Source organism: Octopus bimaculoides, chromosome 14 (assembly GCF_046866305.1).
Source record: "Octopus bimaculoides isolate indiv1 chromosome 14, ASM4686630v1, whole genome shotgun sequence".
NCBI classification, from domain to species: domain Eukaryota; kingdom Metazoa; phylum Mollusca; class Cephalopoda; order Octopoda; family Octopodidae; genus Octopus; species Octopus bimaculoides.
In genome coordinates, this window is record NC_142941.1 from 59,260,362 (window position 1) to 59,272,953 (window position 12,592).

The 12,592-nt window shown below is 39.5% G+C and overlaps 1 protein-coding gene across 3 annotated transcripts in view; it reads left to right on the forward strand.

Moving 5' to 3' along the window:
- Window positions 1-1,215: 1,215 nt before the first annotated feature.
- LOC106876381 (ras-related protein Rab-13) overlaps window positions 1,216-12,592 on the forward strand; it is a 51,143-nt gene continuing 39,766 nt past the window's right edge. For all 3 annotated transcript variants that reach the window (XR_016244354.1, XM_089363054.1, XM_089363053.1), the window contains exon 1: window positions 1,216-1,356. The gene's annotated coding sequence lies outside the window, so the exon portion shown is untranslated. The remainder of the gene's footprint in view (window positions 1,357-12,592) is intronic.

Sequence of the window (12,592 nt, forward strand, 5' to 3'; positions counted from 1 at the left end):
GCTGGAAATAGCAGCTAAAATCCACTTCAAAATCGTACCCTGCCGTTTTATACATTAGATCAGTGGTTCCCAAAGTGGACGGTATTGCCCCCCCCCCCTGGGGGCGGTGGAAAGCTTCAAGGGGTCATTGAAGAAAAGTGGGGCGATAATGGGGTAGGGATTCATGTAAAAACAACAAAATAATGGGTTCATTAGGTTAAGTTTTATTTGTGAAATACAGTTGCTTTGAATTTGTTTGAGAAAGAGGTATATGTTTGTGATGGTTAGTTTGGGGGGTGGGAACGCTAGGAATGTGGCCTGGGTGTCAAGGGGGCGGCAGCCTGAAAATGTTTGGGAACCACTGGATTAGATAATGTGGTCCTATAATAAACTGTCTATGGAAATAAGACGAGTTGGACATGGCCGGAACACCGATGACAACCGTAGGTCAGTCAGCTCGATTCAGAGCAGACCTGGTGTTGAATAACAACTGTTATTAATTACACCAACGTTATAAGCAAAACATCACTTCTACCACCACCACCACCGCCGCCGCCGCCGCCGCCGCCACCGCCGCCACCGCCGCCACCGCCGCCACTACCACCACCATCAGAATCACCACCTGAACAACTACTGCAACCACAACAACCACCACCTCCGCAGCCACTCCATCCCAACCCCCACCACCACTACCACAACCACCAGGACCACCACCTCCACAGCTACCACTACCACCACTACCACCACAACCACCACAACCACCACCTCCACAGCTACCACTACCACCACAGCCACCTGAGCCACCACCTCCATAGCCACCACCACAACAACAGCAGCCAGAACCACAGCCACCAAGACGATGACCATCGCCGATACATACGACCGTCACCACAGCACACCAGCACCACCACTACACCACCACTACACCACCACTACTACAAACATGACCGCCACTCTCACAACAACCACCACCGCGACAATCTATCACACCGACTCCATTACCACTACCACCGCAACCACCACTATTCACCACCTCCACTACCACCACCACCACCACCGCCACCACCACCACCACCACTGACATCACAACTACTAAATCCAACCTTCACCAACCACCACCACTACCAGCAGGACCAGTATCACCCCCTCAACGCTTTCACTATCATTATAACCAATGCTTACAACTACACCACTACCGCCACCACCATTATCACTACACCCACGACGACGATCACCACCACCACCACCACGGTTTCTTTCTCGACCGCCGCCGTCGCCGCCGCCGGCACTGACATCCGCCAAGTCAGTAACAACAGTCAGTGTGGTGGACCTTGCTGATTGTTACAGTACAGATGAGAAAGAGAGCGGAGCAATAAGGTAGGTGAAAAAAAAAATATATGTTACTTATACGCGGGGGTCTCTACAGCATATTACTGTTGTTGGTATTGCTGGTGTTGTTGATGATGATGATGACGCGGACGATGATAAAAACGATGATGATGATATTTGGCGCCGGGTCAGTTGTAATCGAGCACGCCTATGATCAAGCTCGAAGCTCGAAAGACAACATTATGTAATCTGTTACTTCCTTATGCAAGACAGGGAGGTGATTTCAGGAAGATTTTGGCTGCTATTTCTCAACAGATCGATGACAACCAGTTTATATGCTTCGTGTATGCGGGCATGTGTGTGTGTGTGTGTGTGTGTGTGTGTGTGTGTGTGTGTGTGTGTGTGTGCGTGCGTGTGTGTGTGTGTATGTGTTTACATTTTTTTATGGACAAACTACTTTAGTTTCGTCTATGGGACGCTGTGATACTCAAACGTACACATGCAAACGTACGTACATAATACATACACATAACATATGCATATACATTATACACACACACACACGCACATGCACACATATATATAAATATACACATAAACAGACAGACAGATAGATAGATAGATAGATAGATAGATAGATAGATAGATAGATAGATAGATAGATAGATAGATAGATCGTCCGTCAGTTCAGGATGTTTATGTATCTACAAACAACTTTTTCCATTCCATTCTCCCTAGGCTGTCTGCGTGGCACCAGTGTTGTATTCATATTCATACAGGGAGCAGGCGTAGCTGTGTAGTAAAAAGTTTGCTTCCCAACCACATGGTGGTGCTGAGTTCAGTCCCACTGCGTGGCACCTGTCTTCTGCTATAGACTAGAGCCGGCATACAGAGTGCGGTGAATAAATTGTCGTCTAAATTACGCAAAAATGAAAATAACTCTGACACCTCATTTTAACAGACATATTTACCAAAATTACATTAAAATATCTTGAAATACTAAAGAATAAATTTATTCAATATGATCGCCGTTGGCTTCAGTCACGGCCTCCAGACTACTTCGGAATCTCCTGCGATCCTTCTAGTCGATCTCCTTGTTTAAGTTGGTGAATGCTGCCATAACTTTTTGCCTTCAGTTTATCTTTGGTGTTAGAAGGAGTTTGTTGGGCTCCCGTTCAACTGCGCTTCACACATAATAATCAAGGGGGTTGCAGTCTGCGGAATTAGGTGGCCAGATGTTAGGGGTGATGTGGTCGCAGAAATTGTTTGACAGCCATGACTGGGTTCTCCTGCTTGTGTGGCATGGTACAGAGTCCTGTTGCCAAGCACAGGGTCTTCCAGCAGTCAAACTCTTGACCCAGGGCAGCACTACTTCCTCCGGACACTTGATGTAGGCGTCCGTGTTGAGTCTGAGGCCGTGTGGGAAGATGAACGGAGGCATAAGGTCGCCATCACTAGTGTACACTCCAAACACATTGATGTTGACAGGATGTTTGATTTTTATCATTATCGGTACATCTTTTAGGGACATGGCAAACCAACGTTTGCTCTGTGATCACCATCTGTTCGTATTGGCGCTTCCGGTGCGAATGCCAAGCAATACAGCATGTCATTTCCAAATTTCTGGCAGAGTGAATTGCGTCATGGTGCTGCTTTTCTCACAGACGGTGCCCAACGGACCTTACTATACTGTGTAGTCGACAAAATCAAAACCAAACAATGCGCACGCGAGAAATAAAAAAAATGGTGACAATTTATCTATCGCACCCTGTATGTATGTGTGTGTTCACTATATATATATGTGTGTGTGTGTGTGTGTGTGTGTGTGCGTGCGTGCGTGCGTGTATGTGTGTATGAGTACTTCCCCCATCACCGCTTGACAACCGGTGTTGATGTGTTTACGTCCCAGTAACCTAGCAGTTCAGCATAAGAGGGGCGGCAGAATCAGTACCAGACTTCAACGAAAAGTTCTGGGATCGGTTCTGTCGATTAAAACATCTCCAAGGCGATGCCCCAGCATGGCCGCAGTCTAACGACTGAAAGAAGTAAACGATAAACGATAAACGATAAACGGTAAATGATACTTGCACAGGGCCCTCTTTAGGCATGATCAAACTGGGGCCCTTGCCCGGGAGCTCCACAGGTATTGGGACCCAATGGAGATCTGTGAATGCCGTGACTTGCTGTCAGTAAGTAGGGTCTTATAACGTTGCTATAATGCACGGTACTGCTGTAGTAACACGACGCTGCTTATAACTCACGGACCGAAAACGCTGCTGGCAGGCGCAGCTACAACAATACGTAAACAAATATGAGATCGCTTACACGAGGAAACATATTAGTTTACAGGATTATTAAACACATAGGCCCACACCTATCTATCTTTTTTTTTTTTTTTCCTTCCTTCCCCCTCCCAAAAAGAAACGCTCTACATTGTATTTGTCCCATCTTCGTTGAGCCATGTGTGGCTAATAAAAGAAATGTATCTATCTATCTATCTATCTATCTATCTATCTATCTATCTATCTATCTATCTATCTATCTGTCGTCTGCCTTTCTGTCTGTCGTCTGTTTTTCTATCTATCTATCTATCTAACTATCTATCTATCTATCTATCTATTCGTCTGTCTGCTTGTCTGTCTGCCGCCCTCAATATAATTGTATGTATATCTATATTTACGCACTCATACAGACATACACACGCACACACACACACACACACACACACACACACACACACACACATACACACACAAATTCTTTTATTTGTTTCAGTCATTTGACTGCGGCCATGCTAGAGCACCGCCTTTAGTCGAACAAATCGACCCCAGGACTTATTCTTTGTAAGCCTAGTACTCATTCTATTGGTCTCTTTTGCCGAGCCGCTATGTTACGGGGACGTGAACACACCAACATCGGTTGTCAAGCGATGGTGGGGGACAAACACAGACACACAAACACACACATATACATATATATATATACGACGGGCTTCTTTCAGTTTCCGTCAGCCAAATCCACTCACAAGGCTTTGGTCGGCCCAAGGCTATAGTTGAAGACACTTGCCCACGGTGCCACGCAGTGGGACTGAACCCGGACCTTACAAATATATGAATTGTATGTATATAAAAGCATAAACATGCATATATATAAATGCGTGTGTGTATAATATATATATATATATATATATATAAACATATGATTATGTGCGAAAGCGCGTGTGTGGGTGTAAATATATATATATATATATATATATATATATATATATATATATATATATATATATATATATATATATATATATATATATATATATATATATATATATACCTACATACATAAATACATACAGACATATTTGTTTAGAAAGAAGCTTGCTTCCCATGGTTCCGGGTTCAGTTACATTCCGTGACATCTTGGGCAAGTGTCTTCTGCTGTAGCCCCGGGGCGACCAAACCTTGTGAGTGGATTAATAGACGGAAACAAATAGAAGTCCGTCATGTGTACGTACGTATATATACACATGTATGTACGCATACAGACATGTATATATTTAGGAGTGTCTTTGTGTTTGTTCCCTCCATAGCTTCACAACTGGTGTTTGTTTACGTCACACTAACTTAGCAGATGAATTATGTACCAATCGCGTACTGGGGATCGATCTAATCGACTGCCCCCCCCCTCCCCCAAAAATTCGGGCCATGTGCCTAGAGTAGAAAAGACTATTATTATTGTCATTATTATTATTATTATTATTATTGTTATTATTCCATCCCCGCCCCCCAAAATTACTGCCCTTGTGGCAAAATTTGAAGCCATTATTATTATTACTATTATTATTATTATTATTATTGTTATTAATTTTGTTCATGCATAAATACGTGTGTATTCACCATTATTTTAGTCCCTCTTATTCAATGTTAGAAAAATTGAAGAGTCATTGACAATTCCGGAGTGTTTTGAACTTATTTTGTGCGTGACTTTTGGTCCACCGTTTTATTTCTCCCCCCCCCCCCCCCACCGATGTTTCCTTCTGTTTTTCTCTCCTCTATTCTTCCTGTATATTCTTCTCTCTATTTTACACAAATCAACCATAGTCATTGGTGAAACAGCAGCGCGGGTGAAAAGGATAAATATAATATTTAGTGCATGCACTTAAAGCACAACATATAGATCTAATATGAGTCATTCGACATGCTAAAAGTAACAGCCAATTCGCACTAATAAAAACCACTTTCCACCATGAGAAAACAGAAAAGCATAATATAATTCTGGTTCTATGTAACTTGTATCTGTTACGTGTTACAGTCATTGGACTGTGGCCATCCTGGGGCACCGATTTGAAGGGTTTTGTCGAACAAATTAGTCTGGTACATATAGTATAAGTCTCTTTTACCGAACAACTAATGCTACGAGGACGTAAACAAACCAGTACCGGTTGTCAAGCGATGAGCATTGCTAGAAATGAGAGCCACAAACTCTTTAACCACAAACAAAGCACATGTTCTATGTACTAACAAGGAAGATAAAATTCCCCACACCAAGCGAGGGCGTCAGATAAGCGCGCTAATTTCACATGAAATTAATGATCATCAATGACACTTCATTGCTGGTGTTGAAGCTAAATTTCCCTTGTCAGTATTTATAGAATTTACCATAGGAATCAATGGCTGAGTCAGCAAAATGGGAATGTGAAAATTGTAAAATAATTAGGGTGGCTAGACGCAATTTAAAACCAAAGAAGGAAATAAATCACCGTCACTCTTGACCACCAGCAATGGAGTAAGTATATCGATGAGCATTAATTTCATGCGAAATTAGCGCACTAATCTGATACCCCCGCTAGCTATGGGGAGTTTTATCTCCCTTGTCAGTATTATTTCTGGCAATACAGATGCTCCCTGCACTCTTAGTCCCTTTTAGTGACGGTGAAATATTTCCTTTTTGGTTTTAAATTGCGTCTGAAAATTGAACCATTGATATATATATATATATATATATATATCGCCATGATAGATCACTGATCACTACATTTATAGTTTTTTTCTCCTTGTTTCTCGCCTTATTTCTTTCTGTGTTCCTTTCTGTTGAAGAGCGTAGGCTCGAAACGTCAAAGACTTTCTCTATTCCCGAGCGTTAAACTAATACATCCATTTGTTGTTTACACCACCTGTCTTCATTTGTTGTTTTTTTTCGTAAATTCTCCCATATATATATATATATATATATATATATATATATATATATATATATATATATATGTATATATATATATATATATATCAATGGTTCATATATATATATATATCAATAGTTCAATTTTCTCAGCTGAGTCCAGCGTGAAAGTGACAGGAGGTGCTTGCGTACTGATCTTCTGTAGCCTATCAGTTGATATGATTCCAAACACTGCTGCCATAAGTTTGTCCCATATGTTGCTTTATGAGTGCAGAAACTAAGTGCTTATAAACGTGGGTCTTTGGCATCAGACATCGTGAGAGTGTGTGCAGAAGTGTGGGTGTATTACATTAGCCCTTTAATGCATACTGCGGTAGTTATAGAACTCTGAGTTCACATCGAGCTTGTAGAAGATTGTGATGCGTATTATAGCACTATAATGGCTATCTGCCTTTCTCTCTTATTTTCCTTCTCTCCCTCTCTCTCTCTCTCTCTCTCGCTCTCTCTGTCTTTGGAGTGATGTAAGCTGTTGACGGTTGGATCTCTGACAATATTAGCTGCCTTATCAATAGCGACAGTGAAGCATGTTTACTCAAATCTATTAGCAACATCATCACTTCGAATCGTTGTATTCGCACATGTAGCTTGCATATGTGCATGTGTGCGTGTGTGTGTGTGTGTGTGTGTGTGTGTGTGCGCGCGCGCTGATGTGGAGCGTGATTATGTTGCCATAGTTACGAGTACATATGTTAGACCATCACACTCGTTGGGGTTGACAGAATGAAGTAGCTTGGAAGAAATAATCTGCCGTTAGTACCAGTACTCAATACGCATGATATATATATATATATATATGCATGCATGCATATACGTATATGATTATCTGTGTATTATAAATATGAGAATTTAGCCGTCGTGTATTAATGTGTCTAAGAATGGTGTTAACACATTCTAGAATTAATTTGAATAAAAACGATTAGCCTCAGGATAATTAGAATATTGATAAATATCAAGCGGAAAATATAATAAAAAATACTTTAAAATTTTATGTCCTTATATGGTAATTGTATAACAGGAGTGGTTTCGCAAGATGTAAAATCGGGAATCTTTTACGGGTATCTTTCATTTTTTACTTGTTTCTGTCATTCGATTGTAGCCACGCTGGAGCACCACCTTGGAAGGGTTTAGTCGAACGAATCAACCCCGGTAATTACTTTTTAAGGTCTGGTTCTTATTCTGTCGGTGTCCTTTGCTGAACTGCTATGTGATGAGAACATAAAAAAAATCCCAACAACACCGGTTATCAAACGGTGGTGGGAGACCATACATATAGATATATGATATATATATATATATATATATATATATATATATATATATATATATATATATATATATATATATATATATGCGTGTGTGTGTGTGTGTGTGTGTGTGTGTGTGTGTGTGTGTGTGTGTGCATGTATGCATGTATGTATATATATGTATATATATAGATCTTTATCTCTATCTATAACTCTCTGTGTCTGTGTTTCTGTATGTCTTTCAACATTGAGACAACGCAACACATACTTTAGAAAAAGACTTTCATGATAAAGATAAATGGTTGTTGTTGAGAAATATAGTGAGAGAGAGTGTATGTGTCTGATGATAGGTAGATAGATAGATAGATAGATAGATAGATAGATAGATAGATAGATAGATAGATAGATAGATAGATAGATAGGTAGGTAGGTAGGTAGACTGTTGTCACCATAGTAACTAATAATTATAATAATAATAAACAAAATGTAGGGTGGGGATTATCAGGAAAGTGGCAAAGAAGAGAACAAAAGTATTAGTATGTGAGATGTTACGTTGGTTATCTAATGTAGTGCTTGGCTATTTTAAGTAGAATGTAAGATGGTTGTAAATAGGGTTCTGTTTTTTTCTTTTTTACACACACAAAAAAAGCGTTCTTTGAAAAGAATATTGTTTTAGTTGTGCAAAATAAGATATCAGTTGTCCATTTGGAAAACTGTTGCGCTCCAAATGATATTTATCTTTATTTGTCTTACCTATAAACCGTGTTCTGTTCACAAAGACTGGTCTTCCTCTTTGGGACTAGAAAATACTTCAAAACTAACAGCTATTCACTTTTTACAAAGCTTCAGTAGGACTCACAATGGAACATTGCTTCTATATCGATGGTGCTATAAATCACTCTGTCTCTCTCTCTCTCTCTCGCACACATACGAAATTATACAACAGGATTTATGTGTGTGCGTGCGTGTGAGTGTACATATATGCACACGCATGTATGTTTGTATGTATATATATGTAGGCAAGTTTGTATGTGTGTAGGCATGTATGTATGTGTGCGTGTATTTATGTCAGTATGTATGGATCACTCGAGGAGCGCTTCCATTTTCTAACTTTCGTCCCTTATATAAATATGTCCCACGCAATCTTTTTATCTTCTATCTTTCTTGACGCCGCTGTCGTACACCGCATGCTACAATAATGAAAAAATCCAGACAAGCAGGCCTCCAACTTCTCTTCCTTCTTCCTAATGTTCTCCATTAACTCATTCTTCCCTCTAAATTCATTTAATTATTGACCCTATTACGAGTGTCTAATTACTCACTTCATACACCATTTTCCATTTTTTCTTCATGAATTTTCCTATATGTATATCTCTTTCTGGATTGGATTGCCTATGTTCAGTTCATTGCCGGACGAAGGCCTCAGCATGTTCTCTCCATCAACCACAGTCTATTGTAGAGGCTGTGAATCTGAGCTTGAGATCATACTGGTTTGATGAGCCTACTCTCCCGTCTTAAGAAAAAGAGGTAGAACGCATGAGAGACAATACAGTCATGAATATGCAAAAATATAATAAAATAAAGATGGCGGAAACGCCTAAGAAGAATTTTTACTTAATCATATTTGACGTAATGTTAAATAACAACTTGCAAAGAGGTGTACTGAGTCATTGAGTCTTGTAGTCGTTGATAATGTTCAAATCAGTCATAATTTAGCATATTATTAGTCAATCTTGAATCGACGTACATCCGCGCCTCTTCTCGTTGTCCAGATCTCAATTGCTTAAGACCTTAATTAGCGATTTCAGTAGGGTTGAGTGGTGCCAGAGACATTACAAGTGGAAGGAAATCGACGCGGTCGTAAGGCGACACGGAGTGGTGTGCATCATCGTATGTATTTGTGTGTGTGTGTGTGTGTGTGTGTGTGTGTGTGTGTGTGTGTGTGTGTGTGTGTGTGTGTATGTGTGTGTGTGTGTATGGATGCATATACATACAGACACGCACACACAGATATATATATATATATATGATTTTTTCCCGCATTTCTTCAAATATGTTTAGGTTGACATATCTTCGTTAATTACGGAAATATTCATTGGCAGAGGCTTCTTAACAAACAGTTCTTCGTAGTGGGAGCCGGTTGGAGGGAGTCTTTGTTGGATTGTGCTTCCAGTTCGGCATTCTGGCTTTTTTTCATTTTTTTCATTTTCGCCGCTGTTAAAACGTGGGTGGCTGATGAAGGAGAATGTTCTCTATGTGGCTCGTGTGTTCTCGTCTACGTTTGTTTGCAATGTCCTGTACCCAGATATGCACCTATACATACAGGTGGATGTCGGTATGCACATACCTGTACGTATATATGCATATACTCATTTACTATTTGTTTATATATATATATATATATATATATATATATATATATATATATATATATAGTGAGTGTGTGTGTCTACGCGAAAAATGATTTATGAACACACACACACACACACATGCAGGCTGCTTTGTTACTGATAGTCGTTATCGCAGTTTGGCCCTAGTTCAGGTTAGATCCAGCAGCTCTATTATCAAAGACGTTCCAAGCGTGACCATACGGTTCTTATGTACATTTCGGATTGCGTTGTTCCATGTCTCCCTTTATTTATTTTTAAGCTAGTTTTCCATTTGAGGGAATTCGGCATATTTTGTAGCAGATCAAGTTACTGCTTAAAGGAGCTTGTTGTTGTTTTTGCCCTTGCAGTTGTTTTTGTTGCTGTTGTTATACTGATTGTTTTGCGGATTAACTTTTGGTAATTAAAATCACTTCATTAAGCCGATCTGTTAAGTAGATTAAGTGTAAGTCATTAACGATTTCATTTAGTTTGTATGTCTCTTATTTTCACTTTCTCTCTCTCTCTTTCTCTCTCTCTCTCTCTCTCTCTCTCTCTCTATCTATCTATCTATCTATCTGTCTGTCTGTCTATCTATCTCTCTTTGCTCTCTTCCTGTCATTCTCTCTCTGTATCACATTCTCTAAACAACTGGGAATCTCATTTGTCGAAAACGATGTTAGGCCCATTAATTCAGAAACACACACACACACACACACACACACACACACACACGCACACACTCACACACACACACACACGTATGTATATACGCATTATACATACATACATACATACATACATACATACTTACATGCATGCAGATAGATAGATAGATAGATAGATAGATAGATAGATAGATAGATAGAATTTTTACTTGAGGGTGTATATGCACAAATTTCGAATCCGAGTTTCGCGTTGCTTGTTTCATCAAGCGACGAAAGCGGTTACACTGAACTCGGAGTTGCGTTCTCTTGACGATAGGGGCTTCATATAGAAATTATTCCACTTTCCTGAACCACATACATACGTGCATATGCACAACACACACACACAAACAAATAACAAACACACACAACACACACACACTTACATACATATACACATACCTATATATTTATATATACGTATGCAATTATGCATGTATGTATTGACATACAGTTAAATAGGAGTACTCAGACAAAAGTACATTTCTCTCGATTTAATCTTTATCCTCTTACAATTAACGAATTTTCATTATCCTTAACGATTAGTGGATTGGTAAAGCGGTATGCGACTCCGACCGAAACTGTTGTTCAGTTTTGTACAAGCTTAGGCATCCATTGTTGAAGGGATAAAGTTGAACTGTAAGGTAAATAGGGGTTAATTGCAACAAACTAATGCGTTAAGCGAATAGTTTCGCAAACATTCACAAAACTAACTTCCGTAAGATGATCGATCATCCATGAGCATTTTCAAATTTGACTTACTGGAGAATGCCATGGAAACCCAGCTGCCTACAGTAGTGAGTGAGTGTGTGTGTGTGTGTGTGTGTGTGTGTGTGTGTGTGTGTGGTGAGTGCTAGCATCACGACTACCTCTTAAATTGACGTATTCCATATATATAGATGTTTTCGATCTAGTTTGGATTCTTTACCATCAAGTTTGAATTCTTTGCCATCAAATTTGATTGCAAAGAATTCAAATGTGATGGCAAAGAATCCAAACTAGATCGAAAACATCTATACATATTTGTTAACATCAGTTTAGTACATGTCTATGTATGCATAATACACATTACTGCATGTATTTATCACCGCATCCTTGAAACAGCTGTAAATTTGGATTTAAATATTGTCAAGAGGTAATCGTTAAATCCAAATTAACGTGGATGCCTTGATATTAGCGTTCAGAAGTCCTCACACATTGAGTTTGATTTAAAGGTTGTCTTTTCGTATTTATACGCTTCCGTTGCTAATAATTATTTCTTAATAAATCTACTGATTATTTGCAACACAGTGACTTAACATATACTGTTATTCTTTGTAACGTTGGCCGCGATATTTGGCTGGTATTTGGTCGCCGGACACTTGCCACTGAAGCACAGCACGCTGAAAATCACATGGTCTGTCAGTTCCGGCGCCCAGTTCTTTCTCTGCTAAGATATGTGTTTGTGCTTTCATGCATCATGCGTCAATATGAGAGGACCTCTCAAGGGGGATAAATCATCATTCAACGTTCTAACATGAGATGCACGTTAAGTCGGATTTAAAGATACCTATTAATTTGAGTCATCCCGACGAAAATCCCTCATACCCCCCTCTCTCTCTCTCTCTCTCTCTCTATATATATATATATATATATATATATATATATATATATATATATATATATATATATATATGCATGTATGCATGTATGTATGTATGTATGTATGTGTATATATATGAAAGACTCTTCC